A 24,665-nucleotide genomic window follows, 5' to 3' on the forward strand; every position below is an offset into this window, starting at 1 on the left:
TTAGAACTTCAACTTTTAGATCTGGTCTATCCTTTTCCATCACTATTTTAAAACGAATAGAATTATGGTCGCTGGCCCCAAAGTGTTCCCCCACTGACACCTCAGTCACCTGCCCTGCCTTATTTCCCATGAGTAGGTCAAGTTTTGCACCTTCTCTAGTAGGTACATCCACATACTGAATCAGAAAACTGTCTTGTATGCACTTAACAAATTCCTCTCCATCTAAACATTTAACACCATGGCAGTCCCAGTCAATGCTTGGAAAGTTAAAATCCCCTACCATAACTACCCTATTATTCTTACAGATAGCTGAGATCTCCTTATAAGTTTGTTTCTCAATTTCCCTCTGACTATTGGGGGGTCTATAATACAATCCCAATAAGGTCTATAATATAATCCCTTTCTCATTTCTCAGTTCCAACCAAATAACTTTCCTGGATGTATTTCCGGAAATATCCTCCCTCAGCACAGGTGTAATGCCATCCCTTGTCAAAAATGCCACTCCCCCTCCTCTCTTGCCTCCCTTTCTATCCTTCCTGTAGCATTTGTATCGAATTTTAGAATTCGATATTGTATGGAATTTTAAAACTGAAAGCCTTTAATATAACATAGATGCAGGTTCCATTGGATTATATTTGTTTATACAGCTTGATTTCCTTTAAAAAAGCAAATAGATACATTAGTCACAGCCAAACATTTACGAATCCAATCTGATTTTCTTGTGTGTTTTCAGTGTTTACTAATATATTGCTGCATCACAGACTCTAAACATTCATCAATAACTGGCATTCAACAACTGACTTAGTGTTCTAACATATTTATTTTCTATTTGTCTTTGTTATAATTTGTGTCTCCAAAGGGTTAGATAATTTAAAAATTATTGCCTGTGGACAATCTTCTGTAATATCCCAGGAGCTGCATCCTCTTAATCTGGAATTTCTAGCATTGCCAGATGGAAACCATTGCATTCTGTATTCAGAAATGATATCCAGTGTAGAGCATATAAGAGTGTCCTAGGCATGGAGGGGACAAGAGGATCATGTTAGAACATTAATCTGCATCAAGTTATCTGACAGCTGTGTGTACTATACTGTATAACATTTTGAATTAGTGCTGATCAAAACAATTCCATTGTGGTACATGACAATAAAACCGTGGGTGGCACAGTGGCAGAGTGGTTAGCACTGCTGCCTCACAGCGCCAGAGACCCGGGTTCAATTCCCGACTCGGGCGACTGACTGTGTGGAGTTTGCACGTTCTCCCCGTGTCTGTGTGGGTTTCCTCCGGGTGCTCCGGTTTCCTCCCACAGTCCAAAGATGTGCAGGTTAGGTGAATTGGCCATACTAAATTGCCCGTAGTGTTAGGTAAGGGGTAAATGTAGGGGTATGGGTGGGTTTCGCTTCGGCGGGTCGGTGTGGACTTGTTGGGCGAAGGGCCTGTTTCCACACTGTAATCTAATCTAAAAAAAAAACTAGAAGTTGTGTGTTCATTTTAAATTAGGTAGTAATCGACTAATAAACAGTCCATTTTCATTTGATTTGGGAAAGTGACAGTTTCAATTTATTTGTGAAATAAATATTATTAGTAATGTGGGAAAAAGACCACAAGGAGGCAGCATGTATTAACAGCCCAGGAACTAAAACAAGCAACTTGACATGCTGACAATGTTCCAAGATTTCACTTAAATAATTGCACTGGCAGGATAAGAGGTAAATTTAAGTGATCTATTTCAGTGAACCTACACTGACTCCAAAAAAAATGCATGTCAGCATTAAACCTTTTCATTTACTACACAATTTAAACATCATACCTAGAAAAAAAACAGCTGGCTCATACCAAAACTGTAATGACACTGCCTGAGCTATATCACATGACAATAATACACATGAAAGGTTTGGATAATCTGATAAATTACAGTGCTGGGGATTGGAAGCAAGTATACTTTTGGGTCAAAGACTACAAGAAAGCATCTTTCACAAGTTCAAGACATTTCACTAATTGTTTAGAGTCAATTATGTACAATATAATACAATACTGCATAGGAACATGACCTTCGGCCTACTAAGACTGTGCAAATTCCAAAGCCTTATCTAGACCCGCTACTTATTACCCATATGCAGTTCCTAACCCTTTGTTCACCTCCCGTTCATGTGTCTATCAAGAAATGCCTAAAACATTGCTAACATGCCTACATCCACCTGATCTCTCTGGATGTCAATGCCCTAAGGCTTCTGCCATTTATTGTATAATTTGTACCTGAATATGATCTTCTAAATTGCATCATCTCGCATTTGTCCAGATTAAACTCCATCTGTTATTTCTCTATTTGTACTTTTGAAATCTAGCCACTGTTATAGAAGGTACAGCAACCAGCAAACTCCCAAAAACAGCAAGTGATAAAACCAGATACTTTTTTTTGGATAATGTCAGTTAGGGGATGGCCAAGACAGCAAGATAACTCCCTCCTCCTTTGAAATAGTTGTCATAGGATCTTTTACATGCACTTAGAGTCATAAGGTCTTACAGCATGGAAACAGACCCTTTGATCCAACAAGGATTCATAAACCAGGATGTTGCCAGGCACGAAGGGTTTGAGACATAAAACTAGGCGAGAAAAACTTGGTCATTTCTCAATGGAGCATAGGAATTTGAAAGCTGACTTTATTTAGGTTTATAAAATCATGAGGGGCATAGATAAAGTGAATGACAAGTGTCTTTCTCCGACCATGGATGAGTTCAAAACTGGGAGGCATATTTTTAAGTTGAGAGGAGAAAGATTTAAAAGGGACACGAGGGGCAAGTCTTTTTACACAGAGAGTGGGTCATGGGTGGAATCAACTTCCAGAGGAAGTGGTGAATGCAGGTACAGTTACAATATTTAAAAGACATTTCGATGAGTTTGTGAATGAGAAAGGTTTGGGGGTGTACTGGCCAAGCGAAGGTAGGGGCTTCAGTTTAACAAGGTAAAAACAATGACTGCAGATGCTGGAAACCAGATTCTGGATTAGTGGTGCTGGAAGAGCACAGCAATTATTCCTGATGAAGGGCTTTTGCCCGAAACGTCGATTTTGCCTGTCCTCGGATGCTGCCTGAATTGCTGTGCTCTTCCAGCACCACTAATCCAGCTTCAGTTTAACAGTTTATCCCAGTGAAACTGTTCTGACAGTTCCGTACTATTCTTTCCGTACTGATCAGGACATTGGCCTAGACTATTGTGTTCAAGTCTCTGGAACAACTCTTGAGGCAAAATATTAATATCTAAGCCACAGGTTACACTATCCCTCATCAGAATTCAGTGCTAATTTGTTTCTTTTCTCGTGATTGACAAATTCATGTGTCACTTATGTTTCTATTTTAAATTAATTTCCATTAGAACATTGATGGGGAGGTGATGGCCTAGTGGTATTATTGTTGGACTGTTAATCCAGAGACCCAGATTATGTTCTGGGGACCTGGGTTTGAATCCTGCCACGGCAGATGGTGGAATTTGAATTCAGTCTGGAATTAAGAGTCTAATGATGACAAGGAGTGAATTTTTGGAAAAACGCATCTGATTCATTAATGCCCTTCAGAGAAGAAAACTGCCATCCTTACCTGGTCTGGCCTACATGTGACTCCAGACCCACAGCAATGTGGCTGTCTCTTAAATGCTATCTGGACAATTAGGGATGGGCAATAAATGTTGCCCAGCCAGTGACACCCTCATCCCATAAATGAATAATAAAAAGTATAGCACTCATAAATATATTTATAAATTATAATGTATGTCCTTAATCCCACTTTACTGTTTGCAGTTTCTTTGGTTCTATTGTGTTATTTTGACAAATTTATTTTGTTACCTCTCAGTTTTCCATTAAGCAGGTTACAATCTATTTAACACTTTAATCACTCTCTGTGATTGGAGATGTCTGTTAGCCCCTGAGCATTCTTTTCTCTTTATCTTTCCAACCTTTCTCAAATCTAATGAATAGTATTTAAAACTGAAATCATCCTTTTGGCTTTACACTTATCGGTTTACACTTACCCTTTCCTACATTTTCAGAAACAACTGTATTTATTTTAAATCTCACCATTGATAAATTTGGCAAGGCCCATTGGCAATCCTGATGCAATAATAATGATTAATTTTGATATCAAATCAAAGCGTAGGAAGTGGTTCAAAAGCAAAATCATGCAAATGTGTTCTCTGGGCTCAACTCATCATTAATATAAATAGAATTTTGAATATAGACCATATAGAAGGGGGTCGGTAAGCTCAGTTGGCTGGATAGCTAGTTTGCAATGCAGAGTGATATTATTAAACTGAATCATAGTAACTGAGTTATAATAGTACCTATTATGGTGGTGCTGAAAGGATTGTTTATAGATTATCGCAAAGTCAACACAGTAACAAAGGCAGATTCACAGCTGATTCCACAATTGGATGATTGTATTGAGAGGATTGGACGAGCATGAAAACTTTGTGACAAAAATAGACTTATTAGAAGAATATCAGCTGGATTAATTCACTACTGATACAGCCAAAGAAATATCAGCTTTTGTAGTACGTGGTGGACTTTAGTAATATAATGTCATGCTGTTTGGAATGAAAAGGTGCCAGCAAATGTTTCAATGATTATTTAACAAGGTCATTGAAGGATTACACAATTGTTGTATATATTGACACATTAGTTGTGGTCAGTCAATCCTGAGAACCAATTACATTGCTTGAATAATTGAGTGGTTACAAAGAGCCAATGTCAGTCACAAACTTGGCAAAATTGAAGGTGGTGAAGCAATGATATGACTTAATAGGGCAACACTAAACCAACTAGCACCTAGAGAAGCAAAAATAAGGGCTATTGTGGATTTTCCTGTGCTAAAGTCAAAACATGAAATTTTGTGATATATGACCATGAGTAGATTTTATTGGCTACTTGATCCAAATTTCAGCACTGCAGTAACTCTCTGGTCAAGTTTGTTAAAGAAAGACAAGAAATTTGAACAGAAAAAGAAACATCAAGGTGACTTTGACAACTTAAAATCTGTACTGACTATTAAACTGGTTTTAGCAGCCTCCAACTACTGTATGTCAATCCATTTAAACTGGCTGTTGATGGCAGCAGCTTGGTTAGTACAGTGTTAAGAAATGATGAGGATTGAATAGCCAGTCAGATATTTACTCTTACGCTAAATTTGTGTTAACATAATTTTTCAACAGTGAAAAAGAGACTTTGAGTTTAGTATTGGCTGTATGATACTTTGAAGTCAAACAGCTCTAACAACTCTGTAAAGACTTTTCTGTACATGGATCAGAATCCTCTACTTTTCTGAAAAGATAGCACAACTGAGTAGCCATTTACAAATTTGTTGATGACACCACTGTCATAGGATAGATATCAAACAATGATGAGGCAGAATACAGAAAGGAGAGAGGGCTTAGTGACATGGCGTATTGAGAACAATCTCTCTCTCAATGTCAGCAAAACTAAAGAACTGATCATTGACTTCAGAAAGAAAGGAAGAGAATATGCCCTCACCTACATCAACGGAGGGGAGGTGGAGAGGGTTGAGAGCATCAAGTTCCTAGGAGTGACGACAACCTGTTCCGGACTTCCCAAGTAGATGAAGAAGGCACAAAAACGTTTCTTCTTCCTTAGGCAGCTCAGGAAATTTGGCATGTCCATAAGGACCCTCACCAACCTTTACAGATGCACCACAAAGCATACTGTCTGAGTGCATAACAGCCTGGTACAACAACTGCTCTGCCGAGGACCGTAAGAAACTACAGAAGGTTGTGGACACAGCCCAGACCATCACGGAAACCAACCTCCTATCCATCGATTCCACCTACACCTCTCGTTGCTGAAGAAAGGCTGCCAACATCATCAAAGATCCATCCTACCCCAGTAATGCTATTCTACAACCTCTTCCATCAGGCAGAAGATACTGAAGCTTGATACACGCACCAGCAGATTCAAGAACAGCTTCTTCCCTGCCGTTATTATACTGATGAATGGACTCTCTAACTTCAAATAATATTGATCTTGTTAATTGATCTTGCTCGCACATGTCCTGTATAGTGTAACCTGTGCGCCGCACTCTATCCAAGTTTGTTCTACCCTAAGATCTGTCTCTCCTTGCTTACAATGATCTGCCTGTATTGCTCGCAAACAAAGCTTTTCATTTTCCTGGGTACATGTGACAATAAAGCAAATCAAATCAATCAACCAGGACTTCATACTCTCCCTGGGTCTCTCTACTGGCCAAAGTGGAATATATAGCTTTTTTTTTAGCTCCAGCAATGGGATATCAGCCTGCATGACAAGACATTAGTGTCAGATGTACCAGCTCCAATGTCACATAAATCATAAGAGAAACAGGGAAGAATAACAATTCCTGATTTTTATGGATAATCTTTTCAATCTGGCAGCATCTGTGCAGAGAAATCAGAGCTAACGTTCTGGATCTAGTGATCCTTCTTCAGAACATGAGAACTTCAGAGCTTAAGTTCTGAAGAAGGGTCACTGGACCTGAAACATTAACTCTAATTTCTCTGCACAAATACTGCTAAACTTGCTGAGTTTTTCCAGCAATTTCTGTTTTTGTTTCTAATTTCAAGCATCCACAGGTTTTTTTTTTCTGTACTTCTCCTTTACACGTTGCTCATTCTCACAGCTGCTGGAAATAATTTTGCAAACTTCCCTGGAAATCTCTTTAACTGTCCAGGGATTCACAGATCTTAAACACAAATAAAGTCCACTGGGTCTCAAAATTTTGGTTGAAGTACCTCTTTTCAATTAGATTAGTAATCATCAGTCTCTTACAGTCATCATAATTTGACCAGACCATAGGGCTGATCTTTCATTAGAGAGAGAGATGACTGGTGGTGGTTTAACCTGAGGTTCAGGCAAAATGCGAGGTTCAGAAGGAGCAGAGAGTCCTTCATGGTAATCTCAGCCGGAGCAGGAATTCAATGCACACTGTCGGTGTTACTTTGCATTGCAAACCAGCTGTCCAGACAACTGAGCCTGACATTTAGTTTCACATCTATATTTTGATGCTTAATTGCAAATTTAAATCTACTGATAAGAAACTTCTGAAATATTTAGTGAGAGGAAATCTAAAAAGTTTAATTACCATTTGTCTTAATGATGTAAAATATGCTGAAAATGTGTTGCTGGAAAAGCGCAGCAGGTCATGCAGCATCCAAGGGACAGGAGAATCGACGTTTCGGGCATAAGCCCTTCTTCAGGAATGATTCCTGATGAAGGGCTTATGCCCGAAACGTTGATTCTCCTGTTCCCTGGATACTGCCTGACCTGCTGCGCTTTTCCAGCAACACATTTTCAGCTCTGATCTCCAGCATCTGCAGCCCTCACTTTCTCCTCCTGATGTAAAATATGGACAATTGACTTCTGAATTTCATCATCTGATTTAATGGATGTAGATTTGCTCGCTGAGCTGGAAGGTTCATTTTCAGATGTTTTGTCACCATACTAGGTAACAGCTTCAGTGAGCCTCTGGACGAAGCACTGCTGATGTTTTCTGCTTTCTATTTATATGTTTGCGTTTCCTTAGGTTGATGATGTCATTTCCCGTGGTGATGTCATTTCCAGTTCTTTTTCTCAGGGGGTGGTAAATGGGGCCCAAGTCAATGTGTTTGTTGATAGAGGTCCGGTTAGAATGCCATGCTTCTAGGAATTCTCGTACATGTCTCTGTTTGGCTTGTCCTAGGATGGATGTATTGTCCCAGTCGAAGTGGTGTTCTTCCTTATCTGTATGCAAGGATACTAGTGAGAGAAGTTCATGTCGTTTTGTGGCTAGTTGATGTTCATGTATCCTGGTGGCTAGCCAGAGACATGCACAAGAATTCCTAGAAACATGGCATTCCAACCAGAATTCTATTAACAAACACAATGACTTGGACCCCATTTACCACCCTCTGAGAAAAAGAACAGGAAATGATATCACCATAGGAAATGAAATCACCACAGCAAATGACATCACCAGCCTAAGGAAACACAAACATATAAATAGAAAGCAGGAAACATCAGCAGTGCTTTATCCAGAGGCTTATTGAAGACATTACCTAGTATGGTGATGAAACATCTGAAAATGAACCTTCCAGTTCAGCGAGCAATCCTACATCCAGAGCCTCAACCTGAGCTACAAATCATCTCAAAACCCGCTATCTGATTTAATACCAGGAACTGTCATGGACTGAAGTGTTTTGAAAGAGAAGCAAAAGTACTGCCTTAAAGTAGTTACCAGCATCATCTGACCACAATTGATCAGACTTCAATATGGATTACACAGTCAAACTGAAATTCATTTTTCATCCAAAAACAGGGAAGCAAGCCATTCTCTCTTTAGAGAGGTCCAAAGAAACCCTCATGTCCAATTCTTATTTTATACCCTGATGAGAATCTTTACACATTGGAGATGAAAAGAACACACGCAATTCTCAAGCTTGGAGACAATAGGTTTAGACATAGAAACACACAATCATGCTTGTATTTTAAGAAACTGTTTTTGGCAGAGTCTGTAGAAGCAAGCTCTGTTAGCACGCTCTTGCTTTAATCAACAAGAGAAGGTGCTTGCTAACAATATGGATTAAACAGGAACATCAGAACATCAAGCATTAAAAACATAACTGAAATTTTCACTACTGCTGATGATCCAAGACACCAAATAAACAGCTCGGAGAAAGTGAGGACTGCAGATGCTGGAGAGTCAAGAGTCAAAAAGGGAGGCCATGGAAAAACACAGCAGGTCAGGCAGCATCCAAGGAGCAGGAGACTTGATGTTTTGGGCATAAGCCTTTCATCAGGAATGTAGGGGTGATGGGGACTGAGAGATAAATAGGAGGGTGGGGCTGGGGAGAAGGTAGCCAGAAAGGTGATAGGTAGATTTAGATGGAGGGTAATTGTGATAGGTCAATGGGGAAGATGGTGCGGATAGGTGGGAAGGAAGATGGACAGGTCAAGAGGGCAGTGCCAAGTTGGAGAGTTGGATCTGGAATGAGGTGGGGGGAGGGGAGATGAGGAAACTGGTGAAGTTGATGTTGATGGCATGTGGTTGAAGGGTCCCAACGTGGAAGATGAGGCATTCTTCGTCCAGACATCGGGTGACTTGGATCTGGAGGAGGTCCAGGACCTAAAAGTCCTTGGGGGAGTGGGAGGGGGAAGTTGAAGTGGTTGACCATGGGGCAATGGGGTTATTTGGTGTGTGTGTCCCAGAGATGTTCCCGGAAACGCTCCATAACTTGGCATCCAGACTCCCTGATGTAGACGAGACCACATCGAGAGCAATGGACACAGTGAGTGAGGTGGGTGGATGTGCAGGAAAATTCCTGTCGGATATGAAAAGATCCTTTGGGGCCTTGGACAGAGATGAGGGGGGAACGTTCTACACCTCTTGCAGCGATTTCCAAATCTCTCCTGCACCCACCCCATCCCAGATCCAACCCTCCAATGCAGCACCGCTCTCTTGACCTGTCCTATCTGTCCATCTTCCTTCCCACCTTTCTCCATCACCCTCCCCACTGACCTATCACCATCATCTCCCACCTGCTTCGACCTATCACCTTCCCAGCTACCTTCCCCCCAGCCCCACCCCCACATTCCTGATAAAGGGCTCATGTCCGAAACATCGACTCTCCTGCTCCTCAGATGCTGCCTGACCTGCTGTGCTTTTCCAGCTACACCAAATAAACAGGCTCTGGTCACGGGTCCATCTCAAGGACCCACTAAGGACTTTGAATTGCAAACATCTTTCATCTTCCTTTTGTACAAGACACTATCCCTTTGTGTGTAGGCTTGATATATGTTACATCTTCTTTATTTTCTCAGGATTAGCAGATTATAAACTTGCTCTTTCATTCAAGAACACCTTATAATTGTTTGTTTTTACTGTGACAGTAGAAATTAGTCAAATTCATATTTATTGGACAGAGGTATAGGCTTGTACTAAAAAAAGCATTAAGTTTAATTGTGGCCAACAAGTGAGATATAACAAGGGAGACAGTTCACCCCCCCCTCATCATATTTTAAGCAAAAGAAGCAATAGTGTAATTGGTACATTAACAAGATGGACTGTGAGCAGAGATATTAATAGTAAATGTCTGCTTTTACTGAGATGCATAAATTGAATACAGCAATGTGGCTGTAAAAGCAGATGCTGGATGTGTAGCGGAACTCGGTCAATAAACCTTTTATGAACAGTGTTTGGAAACAGCCTCGAGGTAGCAGCTCCCTCAGCAGCCCCAGAGAGAAATGGCAATGGTAGTGAAGACTGATGTGTGAACCAACAGTTTGTGGCCTGAAAAACACATTGCAGCTCCAGGGCTGGGAGGGTGAAGGGATTGTGCTGATTCTTATCAGTTTGAAGCCAGAACATTGAATAAAAGGCCTTCTGTTCACAGTGACCAGCTCATCTCCCATGTTCACAATCTGACACACTCCCACAACATCAGAGGTCAGTAGGCTTACACTTATCCAACTCCTGCAACATCCACACAGCCCACTTTCAACAACTGGCTCCCATTACTCAGACATTTTTGCTCCACTTACAAAAATCATTGTAAGATTTGAAAGTGCAGTGCACAAGCATGAGTGAGGCCTAAAAATAGTGTCTCATACAAGGAATTTACAATGGTTGCCATGTATTGAACTCATTGTGAGGATTAAAACACACCTCCTAGTAACTGGAGGGGCATTTTAACAGTAGAAAAGAAGGGACAAATTGTAGTAACAGATGACCAAGGATTGAATTGTTCCACATAAGAGCATTTTCAGAAACCCAGGAGCTATCTTTGAAGACTCTGTTCTCAGTTATACTACAGATGCTGTCCAATTTGGATGAAAGAATATCAAGGTATTTTCTTGATGGTGTCAAGTTAATTGTGGATGTCCAAACACTTTCGCGGGTTCAGGTACATAGATCTCTAAAATGCTACAAAATAATCAAGAAACCTAACGGGGCACTGGCCTTTATATATAGAGGAATAGAATAAAAGGATGCAGAAGTTACGCTACAGTTTGGGTGCAACACCTTAGGAAGGATACATTCCGTTAGCTTGCTTGATTATTTTGGCTACTTCACAACCAATAAATTGGATTTTCAGACTTAGTAGATGTTGTTATGGAGCAGCTAATTCATGCACAGCATTTTCCTAGAGACACCAATGTGATGATTTGTTTTGTGATGATGATTAAAAGTTAACCATTAGTCACTATTCACATGGACTTCAGAATTCTGATGTGGAAATGAGACATGAGAAATATCCTATTTAAATATAACAGCACGCAATGTCAGTTGTTCCTAAAGGGTGGTACATTTGGACACTTTCTAATACAACTGGGATAATGAGTAGTGCAATTGGAACTTTTAGATCTACTGAAGCAGGCAAATGGGGCCTTGATTTAATGTCTTAGCAGGAAGACAAAGTTAAAAATCACACAACACCAGGTTATAGTCCAACAGGTTTATTTAGAAACATTAGCTTTCGGATCACTGCTCCTTCATCAAGTGGTTGTGATGAAGGAGCAGTGCTCTGAAAGCTAGTACTTCCAAATAAACCTGTTGGACTATAACCTGGTGTTGTATGATTTTTAATTTTGCCCACCCTAATCCAACACAGGGACCTCCAAATCATGATTACCAGAAAGATGTACTTCTAATTGTGCAGTATTCCTTACCACTGCACTGGAGATACTGTCTAGAATTTTGTGGTCACGCCCTGGAGTGGGATTTAGATCTGGAGTCTTCTGATTCAGAAGTGACAACCGACTGAACTACAGCTGACACAGAAGGGAACTGGGTTTAATCCTGATGTCTCTGTGCTTGCAGAGCTTACCCACCCTCCCTGTCTACACTCATCCATGAAGAATGTTCATTTGTGTAAAGTGGTGGAAAATACCTGAGACCACTAAGATCAACTCCAGCAATACAATGCCTTCAGGAAATAAGAGAAACAATTGGTGGAAAAATGACAACTTCCCCCTCTCAGCATATCAGCCCTTTTACTAGCCACATTCACATTACATCTAAAGACAAAATATAAAATAATTAAAAGATATCCCTTTTAGACATCATTCTCACAAATAAAACCGAATGGGATGCTTTCTGAAAATGCAGTTGATCAAATATACAACTCCTTATAGTAACTGACAGTAAATTATATTTAACTAGGATATCTTTCACATAACATCTCTACATCTGAATTCAACTGGCCATGTTAATCGTGCCATTGCTCATTTGCACACTTTTAATTCTATTAAACAATTGTACACAAAATCTTCAAAACAGCATTGTTGCTTGTATTGTATTTTTTGTACAATGAGGTGCAGGAATAAAATAATGTTTGCAGGGACTGAATAGGTGCTGTGCTGTTCCTTTCATGCTTTGATTTGTCACAGTATTCATTCCTGTCACATCTCTGAGCTTTTATCTATGTCCACAAATATCAAATATGGCTTAAGGCAAAATGCTACTTTTGTAATTGCAGGCAGGTAGACCATGACAGGCAGAGCTGTAGATAATGGGTTCAATTAGAAACCACATGTCAAGAAGGTAGTGCTGGGAGCATATAACAGGTTATACATTTGTGAATTGTGAGCATTCCTTTATTAATTTAAGATATAAATCAGGATTGAGTCAAACATCCAATATGTTAAAAGGAAATTATTAGTTTAAATGCTTCAGTTCAATGGGTTACTCATCAGTACAACACTCTGCCAAGTTTTCTGCACCATATGCTAATTCCTCCTCTTTCTTACTGTGGCTATGGAAAAAAAGAACTCAATAGCACTCAGATTTCCCAGTAGGTGTGACACTTAAAAAGTATTTGGCTGCAAATGTTAATGGAACCAATGTGTAGTGAAACATTTCACCATAAAAACTAATTATCACAGGAGGCATCTGACTGAACAATATTGAAGAATCTGACAACATTTAAAACTGTTAAGTTGGAGTAAAAAGTTGACTTCTCTCAAATTACTATCTTCAAATTATTGACTTGAAAGATGATTCCAAGGTTCCAGCCTTTCGGAAAGGTTGGGGTAACAACTTTCTGGGAACTGATTTTAAATCCAGGCCAGATTGTTAGGATGAAAAATTAATCCCTTTGATGGATTTGTTGGATGCTGTACAAAATGAATTTGAGGCAGCCTCAATGTAATTCCTTAATAGCACAAAACTGTTGCTAATTTGGGAATGAGTTTGATACTATTATTTGCAAGCCAAATTGATATTTGGTGCGCAGGAAACTCAAAGTTGGATGTGCAGTATGGGGTATACTGCTAAAGGCAGAATTAGGTGAAGGTTATATTTTATATTTTACAGATGGCAACATGATTCTAATCTGAAAGCGCCTGATGCTGCCATTAAATGCTAAAGGTAACCCATTCATCCTTTCTTTGATGATCACAATTCCCTGCCCTTCAAAAGTCCAAACCATTTGTTACATTATCCATTTTATTTAAGATTCTAGGCTGGTCTTGAATCCAGGTTCATTCTTTCTAAAAACGATTACAATCTTCAGAGCAAAATATCTCTATAAATCTGGGCACAAAGGGAAAAGGCCAGACGAGAGCTTGTTTTTGAATCGTAGAATCCATACAGTGTGGAAGCAGGCCATTCAGCCCATTGAGTCTAAGCCAGCCCTCTGCAGAGCATCCCAAGAACTCCCTACCCTATCCGTGTATTTCCCATGTCTAATCCACCAAGTCTACACATCCCTGGGCACTATGGGCAATCTTGCATGGCCAATTCACTAACCTGCACATATTTGGACTGTGGGAGGAAACAGGAGTACCCGGAAGAAGCCAAGGCAGACACAGGGAGAACGTGCAAGCTCCACACAGATGGTCATCAAAGGGTGGAATCAAGCCCGGGAGCCTGATGCTGTGAGGCAGCAGTGCTAAGCACTGAGCCACCATCCAGTTTATGATTCAACATTGTTTATGAGCTGATTGTTTTCACACAGGATAGGAAGGAATTGATAGAGGAGAGGGAAATAGTTTGCATTTGCATTTATAATTTGTATTTATATAGCCTCTTTTAAATGGTAAAACCTCTCAGAGAACTTCACAGGGGCATCATCAAACACATTTTGACAACATGTCATTTAACAAAGATGTAGGGCAGTCGACAAAAGAATTGGATTAATAAATCAGCTTTAAGAAGCTCTTCAAGAGGGAATAGTGGCAGCTTGTCTTAAAGAAAGGATTCCAGAACTTAGAAGCCAGATATATGGGGCACAGAGAGGAGAGGAGGGTAGGAGTGCAGGAAATAAGATGAGCACAATCTGTGAACTCTTGCAGTGAAATCCTTTCAAGTTACAATACTTGTTGCAGTAGACCTTTGACTAACAATGATTTGGAAATAAGCAAAAGAAGTTATATTTTCGTCATTATGCTTTTATCACTATTCTCTTGGGAAGGAGGCAACGGTTCAAGAGAACACAGCACTTTTATCAGCTGGCCAAATTACAGAGTCTCATTGATGACACACACAGATTTGTTAAGGCCCTGGACAATCATCAAATAGGCAAGGTTTTCATGATGATGCATACAGGTGATGTCACTGGATTAGGATATTGCAAGTTATAGATAATGCCCTGGCAAAAGCTTCCTCCTACTTGTATAAGTTTTACACCATCCATCTCAATAATTTGCATTGTGAGTTAATCATTTTGAGTGCTGAAAATGTGTTGCTGGAAAAGCGCAGCAGGTCAGGCAGCATCCAGGGAACAGGGGAATCGACGTTTCGGGCATAAGCCCTTCTTCAGGAATGAGGAAAGTTTGTCCAGCAGGCTAAGATAAAAGGTAGGGAGGAGGGACTTGGGACACCAGGACAGAACCCCACTGGTCCTCACCTACCACCCCACCAATCTCCATGTACAGCGCATCATCCGCCGTCATTTCCGCCACCTCCAAACGGACCCCACCACCAAGAATATATTTCCCTCCCCTCCCCTATCAGCTTTCCGTAAAGACCACTCCCTCTGTGACTCCCTCGTCAGATCCACACCCCCCACCAACCCAACCTCCACTCCCGGCACCTTCCCCTGCAAGTTTGTCCAGCAGGGTAAGATAAAAGGTAGGGAGGAGGGACTTGGGGGAGGGGCGTCGGAAATGTGATCGGTGGAAAGAGGTCAAGGTGAGGGTGATAGGCCAGACTGGGGTGGGGGCAGAGAGGTGGGGAAGAAGATTGCAGGTTAGGAAGGCGGTGCTGAGTTCGATGGATTTGACTGAGACAAGGTATTTCCCCTCCCCCCACCTTGTCTCAGTCAAATCCATCGAATTCAGCACCGCCTTCCTAACCTGCAATCTTCTTCCCGACCTCTCCGCCCCCACTCCCGTCTGACCTATCACCCTCACCTTGACCTCTTTCCACCTATCACATTTCCGACGCCCCTCCCCCAAGTCCCTCCTCCCTACCTTTTATCTTAGCCTGCTGGACAAACTTTCCTCATTCCTGAAGAAGGGCTTATGCCCGAAACGTGGATTCTCCTGTTCCTTGGATGCTGCCTGACCTGCTGCGCTTTTCCAGCAACACATTTTCAGCTCTGATCTCCAGCATCTGCAGACCTCACTTTCTCCTCAATCATTTTGAGTGAGCTAATAGAGATTGGCAGGTCTGCCACCAGAGTGGTTTTATGTGGATGGCTTAATTCTTCTAAATCAGTCAAAACCAGTTCATTCAGCTTTAGAACTCAACATATTAGTTGTGTTTCTGTAGATCTCAGTAACCAATCAACTTTCTAATCGACAAGAAAAAAAATGACTTGTGAGCTTTCAATAGTTTGGGGAATCAGAGGAATTTGTCAACAGAACATGCAAACATTTTGGGAGGTGAATAAATCTACCCTTGGCAATTGTTGAGCTTTATGGACATGGTTACATGATGTGATGTTTAAGGATTAGGCCAAAATTTCCCTAGCTGAGTTGCCCATGTGGCTTCATACCATGAGTTCAGTGTCTGACAAAGAATCAGGGCTTTCAGCCAAATTAGTTCATACCAGTGTATACCCTCTATGTGAGCAATTAAACCTAATCACATGTACCTACTCTGTTCCCACTTGATTCCCTTTCTTTCATCCATATGTACAATCCAAAATACAATGTTGATAGTTTCTGTCATTATTAAAACTGGATGTAAATTCCATAGATTTACAAATCTCTGGATGAACTCTGTCCTCAATTCTAAATCACTTTAACTATCTAAATATTGTATCTACACTCCTTTCATTTGAGACACCAACAACTTTAAAAAATCTGTTCCTATTGACCCTGCTCCATCCTTATATTGATGATCATTTAAATACAATTATATCATTCTGAAAGCTGCATTGTCCTCCTTAGAAGTTGATTTGTGTGAGCAGCCTTCAGTCAACCTTTGAATCCCCAGGCTTTCTTTCTTAGACCAACAAGCATCTTTCATTCATTCCTGTGAGAGATTGCATTTTTGCAATTAGCTGTCCCCTTGCCACACTTGTTCTCCGTTCACTTTTGGAGGGGAGCATTTCCCTCAGTCCCTGAACCTCACAGGAGATCCAGATTTCAGCGACATTAACTGCCCTCACACTTGCTCTGTGGTGAGAATGGGGTGGGCAAAGTAGGTTGGGAGGTACCATGACTACTTAATACATTTAGTTTGGACCTCCATATCAGTTTCAGCTTTTTAACTTCTAGAACATAGGTACAGAGTTGCCAAAGTGGTAGAGGCAGATGCAATTATAACATTTAAAAGACATTTGAACAAGTACATTGATAGGAAAGGTTTAGGCAGATATGGACCAAACGCTGACAAATGGGACTAGTTCAGTTTAGGAAACCTGATGGCATGATTAGTTGGATATTTTCATGCTGTCTAATACTATGACCCAGCACTATTGAGAAGATTGTCAAAACAAAAATAGGGGGTATCAGCCAGCTCTTCACCATCCAAGGGGGTGGACCTTGTCATTATTGGACTAGTATTTTTATTCCAGATTTTTATTGAATTCAACCTTCACCATCTGCCACAGTGGGATTCAAATCCATGTCCCCAGCACATGCAGCCTGAGGTTTTGGATTACAAGTCACAAATTCTGGCTCTTAGCTTCTGAAATTTGCCCCCAATATAAGACTTCAAGCAAAATGATCAATGGCTTTTAAAAGCTGCTATCATGACTCCAGCTGCACCCCTCAAATTTCACTGAACTATTGCTCTCTCAAGTTTTATTACCAAATGAACTTCACTACTTTTCTCCCACAGACTCTTCACCCAATGATTTCAATCTTCATCTCATCTTGCTCTTCATCTTCTGAATTCACTGACCTGTTATCCAGCCTAAGTCCCTCCATCCTGTGTTCACCTTTCAGATCAATGCTTGGCTTCCTTCAAATTCCCATGGCCACCCCCCCGACCTTGCCATCTCACAAGGCCTTACTAATTCTGTTAAATAAATTACAGAAAGAGCTAACTCTGATTACTTCATTATCACTGTCCTCTATCCACATCCATCTCAACGTGAAAGGATATGCTGGAGAGTTGGTTTCGGCAACCTGCACTAAACTACAAAAAAACCCCATCAGATCCTACTTCCTTCTGCTAAGCTGCTCATTACTTCAGCATCAACCTGGTATGTAAAGATAACTCTTGGCTTCTTTGCTCTATTTCAAACATTCTTCTTAAATCCCTTTTCCCTGTCCCTTCCATCACTAAGATTGAGATAATTTGATTTCTGTTGGGACACTTCAACAGACCCTCACCTTTTCATTTCTGTGATTTTCAGAAGCCCACTGGGTCAAGCTTCCTGTGAAGTTCTCTTCTGTATTAGTCCTGAACTCATACTTCCATAAATTCTCTCTTTTTCATTCCTGCTGGCTCACACTACCTCCCAATACCTTCACTGTCTTCCAGCTGGGATGACAAATCTCACTTGGTTCCATTCTAATCATAGACAAAGTAAGATTGGTTTTTCATCCCATTCCATTCCTACACTTTTTAGCCTCTGTATTCTCCTCAGATCTATGCTTGGTCTGCTCCTAATTCTCATCTTCATGTTGTTCCTTGGAGACATCATCCGAAAATACGGCATGAGATTTTACACGTGGTTTTCACTTATGCTGTAGTGTACTAATAATGTCACTGGCCTACTAATCCAAAACCTCAGGCTGCATGTGCTGGGGACATGGATTTGAATCCCACTGTGGCAGATGGTGAAGGTTGAATTCAATAAAAATCTGGAATAAAAATACTAGTCCAATAATAAGCATGTAATTTTTTTAAAAATCACCAGGTTCACTAACCTCCTTTAGGGCAGGAAATCTGACATCCTTATATGTTTGGCCTACATGTGAGTTCAAACCCACATCAATATGGTAGACTTTTAAGGGCTCACTTGACAATTCTGCCCAGCCAATAATGCCCACATCATTTGAGTGAATTTTAAAAACTGTATGCTGATGATACAGACCTCGATCTCATCATTACCTTTTTTGACTCTTCTGTTCATGCTAAATTATCAGACAGATTTGCCAACAGCTGGTACTGGATCACCAGAGATTTTCAGCATTTCAAAAATAGAAAGTTCGAAACCATTGTCCATTCTCCAGTCCAAATTCTGTTCCCGAGTGGCCGACTCCATTCCACTCCCTGTCAACATTTTGAGACTAAACCATTTTGTTTGTAATCTTGGTACTTTACTTGATCCCAAGATGACATGCCCACCACATACTCCATAAGACCCCCTATTTCAAATTCTGTAATATTAACTGACTTCACCCCTGCCTCAGCTCATTTCCTCTTGAATCGCTCATCCATTTTTCTATTAGCTCTCAACCTAATTATTCCAATGCATTACTGACTGATTGCCCACATTCTGTTCTTCATAAACTTGGGGTCATCCAAAGATCTGCTGTGTGCTTTAACTCGTACCAAGTCCTGTTCCCATATCGCTCCCTGTGCTCATTAGCCAAGATTATACTGTGAAGGATAGTCTTAATTTGAAAATTCTCAACCTTTAAATTTCAAATCCCTCTATAACCTCACTTATTCCTATCTTTGCAATTTTCTCCAGACCTTCTGAGATATCCAAGCTCATCTAATTCTGGCCACTTAAGCATCCTGGTTGTTATGGTTAACCTCTAGAGGCTGTGCTAGGTTCTAAACTTTAGAATTCCCTTAACTATACCTTCCCCTTTTCTATGTCACCTTCTTTCTTTCAGGCAAAATCTACCTTTGATTACAGCTGTAAAGTGTCTTGGACATTTTACTTGGTTAAAGAGATAAATATAGATGTTGTTGTAGTTCTGGGAAATAAACAGGAAGCATATTTCAAGCATTTAAATTAGATTACTTGTTGCGTGTGCTTATGTGCAGGCAAGCAATGCAATTGTAACTGACTTCCCCTCACAATTACAGAATAACTTTATGTCCATTGGTAACACAAATGCTGCTTGAAGTAAGTCTCTGTGCTGACCTACTACAAAATGATTGGCTTTTAACTGCTTGTTTATCCTGTATAATATATAGCCATTCTATATATTTGAATATAGTAGTGATTCACTGTGGAATATTTTAGGCATCAGAGTATTGGAAAGACTCATGCACCATTTCCAAGTTGATGTTATTATTCCCATAGCAAGTATAAAATTGAGTGATTAAAGTGTATAGAATTGCGGTTGGGCTTTCTACTGCTTGATTACATATTAGGTATATTTTTAATGAGTCATCCTCATGTGCCAGTTAAATTATCTGACATTATCTGCGACTAATAAGGATGTGCTGACAGTTTTGGCATTGCAACCCTCCCCATTGCCTACTGGGTCTAGCATGTTGTACATAGCCATACAAGGCAGAAATTGCCAGGTTCTTTCTGTTGGCAAGTGAGGCTGCACCACATCATGTGTGAGCACTGTGGGCAGCAAAGTTCCTTAACAGCTGTTTGTATTCTGGCTGCAGTAGACATGCAGCTGAACTCATTTTTTTAATGATCAGCCTTTCGTTTTATCCTTTGTGTTGAAAGAACAGTAAGTAGGCAAATAAATCAAGCACAAAGAGTCATAGTCGGCTGTCTGGGATGAATGATAAAGGTTATGTGAGGGGTTCAGATAGCAGCATGCATCAATGGAACCATATCCAAGTATGAGTCAACATCTCAGGAGACAACAGAATAATGGGGAAACAATTACATTTTAAAGCCTATGATAACAATGAATTCTGCAATGAAGCAATCAGCATTTGAAAAGTAAAAAAGTGAAAGAGTGGAGACCCTTTATCAGAACAGAAACAGGAAGGCAAGAATGCACTTGATAAGACTGAATAGTAGGAGAGCGAAATAACAATAGGTGAAGAATGTGGAGCAGATAAACTGACAACTGTTATGAAGAGGATTAAGTTTCATTTTACCTGATTATTTTAAACCTGAAAGATTACCTCAATCTTTGTATGGAAATAGATTAGATAAAAAGTGAATGAAACAGTTTGAAAATAGAAGCAAGGTGGCTGTGCAGAAGAGAGGGTATTAGGATAATAGGCTGACATAGCTAAGGTCTGAAGAAGTTCAAACCACCTTTATGACTGGCTGTTTTCCTGTGATCCTTGTGTTTTGACCATTCCTATAAAATTTATCATTTAAATCTTACAAAGGGTATCCATCTAGAAAATTGACTGATCTTCTTGTTTCAGATGTGTGTGCATTCACAGGAGATTTCATTTATTACAAATTTCCAACATTCTCCAAATTTATTTCATTATCACTGTTTTAAACCTATTATTGTTTTGTCAGAGGAAGTAAGTTCATGATAGCTCAGAGTAAAAACTATTATTTTACCCGATTGTAACTCATATAAAATATTAAATTCCATTGAAGAGCTCATATTGTTACAGCAAAATTTGGAACGGTGGTTTGAAATAAAGTTGCCTTTGAAACTTCTCAGTGCTTAAGGTGCTGTCAGTGTCAAATCATTTATTCCACTATTTACTATATTCGCCTAGGGTGCCCAGAAAGATAAACCTGTTAGAGATTAGAACATTTATAAATGAAAATAGTTATGGAAGGCAAACATGGTGCTGATTGTATCATTACATATGTAAAATTGTAAAGTACAGAAGAACTACTGCTGTATGAGTAGTTCTTCTGTTCTAAAAAAACAAGACTGGTGTGAGCCCATGGGTGAATCTTATTGTTATTTTTCCCTCTTCGATCAGCAGGAAATTTTCTATCGCCTTTCTATTTTGTATGTTTTCTACTTCAATTGACAACTCTCAGAGCCTCACTAGCTCTGTTGCTCTGCCTCCTCTCCTTTTCCTCTCTTTCTCAGGAAGATCAAGTCCTCCCGTGCCACATAAGTGATGTCCTCTCTCCTTGGGAAACAAGGCAACCATTGTACTGTGCATGGAAAGTCAACTCAGACCCAAATTCTATGACCTAGATTTTCTAGATTTTTCAAGAAGATTAGTCCCTGCTTGAAACAGGGACAGAGTGAGCAAGGAACAAAGACAGTGAGAAGGACTGGACCTCTATTAACTTTGGATACAAAGGAAAAGTTAAATATTCAAGGTATCCAGAGTAATTACAGACTTTTTTCCGATAGTGCCAGCTGTAGTTTGCTTGGTACCACTCACAGAATCACACAACGGTTACGGCACAGAATGAGACCATTTGACCCACTGTGCCTGCAGCAGTTAGAATAAGAGAATCCCTACTGTACAGAAGCAGGGCATTCGGCACATTGAGTCCGCACCAACCCTGTGAAGAGCATTCCACCCAGAACCACCCCCTATCCTATCCTTGTAACGCTGCATTTCCCATGGCTAATCTACCTGCCATGCACACTATGGGCAATTTAGCATGGCCAATCCACCTAAGCTGCACATGTTTGGACTGTGGGAAGACACCAGAGCACACCCACACAGCCACAGGGAGAATGTGCAAACTCTACACAGGCCTGAGGGTGGAATTGAACCCCAGCTTCCTGGTGCTGGGAGGCAGCAGTGCTAACCACTGACCCACCATACCTCTCCTATTCTGTTACCTAGTGTCATTGTCCTGCCTTTCCCCCATATCTCTGCACACAATTTCTATCCAAATAATCATCCAATGCCCTATTGAATACTTCAACCACACTTCCAGGCCAGTGCATTTCATTCCCTAACCACTTGCTGTGTAAAAGTTTTTTTTTTCATATCATTCTTATTCTTTTGCACATCACTTTACATCAATGGTCTCTTGTTCTTTTTTTAACAAGCAAGAATAGGTGCTCCCTATCTCCAGCCACTTATGATTTTGAGAACTTCTATCAAATCTCCCCCCAGCGTTATTTCTCCAGGGGGACCAATCCCAATTTCTTCAATCTATCCTCACAACTGAAGTTTCACTTTTTCCGTCTGAGTCAAAAAGATTTCAGGTTCTCTCTCTAATCGTGGATTTGAGCACAGAATTCTAGGCTGACCCTTCCATGTAGTACCAAGGGTGCTGTACGTGATACTGGACAGGCTGCCTATCAGATGGAAGCAATAAACCAAGGCTCTGTCTGATCCCTCAAGTGAATATAAAAGATCCCATGATACTGTTTCAAAGAAAAGCAGGAAAATTATCCCCAGTATCCAATAAATATTTATCCCCGAAACAACATCACAAAAACAGATATCTGGTTATTATCAAAAGCTGTTCATAGGAGTTTGTTGTGTTTCCTACATTATGGGGAAAATGGAGTAATCAGATCAGCCATGATCTTATTGAATGGTGGAGTATACTCGGTGGGCTGAATGATCTATGTCGGAATGTCTTAGTACAACTGTGATCGCACTTCTAAGGTATATAATTCATCGTGAAGCACTTTAGGGTTCAAAACATATTATACAAATGGAAGTCTTTGTTATGAAATTGCAGTTGCCTCCAGGTCTACATGTGTTTTATCAAGTTCTAATAAGCATTAGGATGCACAGAAGGCAGATAGTGCACCTCATAACATAGGTTTCATTATGAATCATTCATAATGTAATGAATGATCGATTGCCAGTCATTGTTGCGAAGGTTGTATTCAATAGTTCTATGGTGTATATACATACCTAGGAGTCTCCTCAGTATATCTTTCTGGCTCATTAACTCATTTACACAACTTTGCCTTGCTGACTGTGAGAAATCGCTAGTCTTGTTAAGGACATATATTGAAGGATATCATCCCCTATTTTTGTCTACATTTTTGTCTACTTCAAACAGATTTATGGTTTGTTGATATTTTAAAGTGATAGTTACAAAATCTTGCATTGAAAGCCTCAGTTTTCATAAGTTTAAGATTGTAACAACAGAGCAATTTCAATTATGTCAGCTAATCAACAAAGAAAATCTCTTTGAAGATGAATCGGAGGTAGCATTTTGAACTGAAAAAATGACCACTATTGATATTGAACAGACTCAAGACAGGCAATGAATGAAACCCTGAGGATATGAATGAACTAACAAGGTGGGGTTGTGTGTTCTTTGAGCACAAGGAAGTAGTTTTAATTCACAATGTGTTCAGTTTCACTAATACCACTGACTATGGTAAAAGTTTATACTTCAGAACAATAGTAATGCTGAGTCAAAATCTAGTTTAATAGCAAATGCAAACATTGAAGCATTTCCTTGACAAATGATTGCTGCCAATTTGTTTCTTAAAATCTTTTCTTAAAAGTTTTATGTAAGGGTTGTTTTTCAAAGCAACTAATTTTTGTGCAAGAGTTGAGAGCAAGCAAGCTATTTAACTGTGATGTGTATCACAATCTCATGTGATGTGTAAACACAAGAACTTTTGCATAGGAAGCACTAGATAGCAATCAAAAGCAGCCCTATGCTGATCTTTTTGATGCATTATAACCGGATCAAATGCACCACCTGCACAGTTTTGGACAACTAGCCAATGTAATCTAAAATCTACATTGAAGACAACCTTTTACTAACTCCAAAGATGTTGCCTTTGCTCATCAATCCAGTACTTCATTTATACACTGAATACTCTTTGAATGAATAACAAAGACATTAGTCCCAGGAAGGGAAAAGGATGAGATTCTGAAGGGAGAACATAGAAAGTAAAGCAGGAATTTAAAAAAGAGGTCCTTAAAGGTAGTAATATTGGGATTGCTCCCGGTGCTATGAGCTAATGAGGGTAAGAATAGGAGGATAGAGCTGGTGTATGGGTGGCTGAGGAGTTGGTGAAGAGGAGAAGGGTTCACATTTATGGATCATTGGAATCTCACCTGGGGTAGAAGTGACCTGTACAAGAATGGCAGATTGCACCTGAATTGGAAGTGGCCTAATACACTGGCAGGGAAATTTGCTAGAGCTGCACGGGAGGACTTAAACTAGAAAGGTGGTGATGGGGGAGTGGACCAGGGAAATAGTGAGGAAAAAGATCAATCTGAGACTGGATTGAACCCGGGTCTCTGGCGCTGTGAGGCAGCAGTGCTAACCACTGTGCCACCGTGCTGCCCACTACCACCGTGCTGCCCACGCTTTGCTAGAGCTGCACGGGAGGACTTAAATTAGAAAGGTGGTGATGGGGGAGTGGACCGGGGAAATAGTAAGGAAAAAGATCAATCTGAGACTGGTACAGTTGCGGAAAGGAGCGAGTCAAACAGTCAGGAACAAAGCAGAGGACAAGATAGGACTGATAAACTAAACTGTATTTACTTCAATGCAAGGAGCCTAA

At 40.2% G+C, this 24,665-nt stretch overlaps 1 long non-coding RNA gene across 1 annotated transcript in view; it reads right to left on the reverse strand.

The window, feature by feature from the left end:
- Nucleotides 1-812: 812 nt before the first annotated feature.
- The window catches only part of LOC122553977, a 35,388-nt gene continuing 11,535 nt past the window's right edge, over nt 813-24,665 (reverse strand). The window contains exon 3 of the long non-coding RNA XR_006312888.1: nt 813-1,013. This is a non-coding gene — a long non-coding RNA (uncharacterized LOC122553977). The remainder of the gene's footprint in view (nt 1,014-24,665) is intronic.

This window comes from Chiloscyllium plagiosum, chromosome 10, assembly GCF_004010195.1.
Source record: "Chiloscyllium plagiosum isolate BGI_BamShark_2017 chromosome 10, ASM401019v2, whole genome shotgun sequence".
NCBI classification, from domain to species: Eukaryota; Metazoa; Chordata; class Chondrichthyes; order Orectolobiformes; family Hemiscylliidae; genus Chiloscyllium; species Chiloscyllium plagiosum.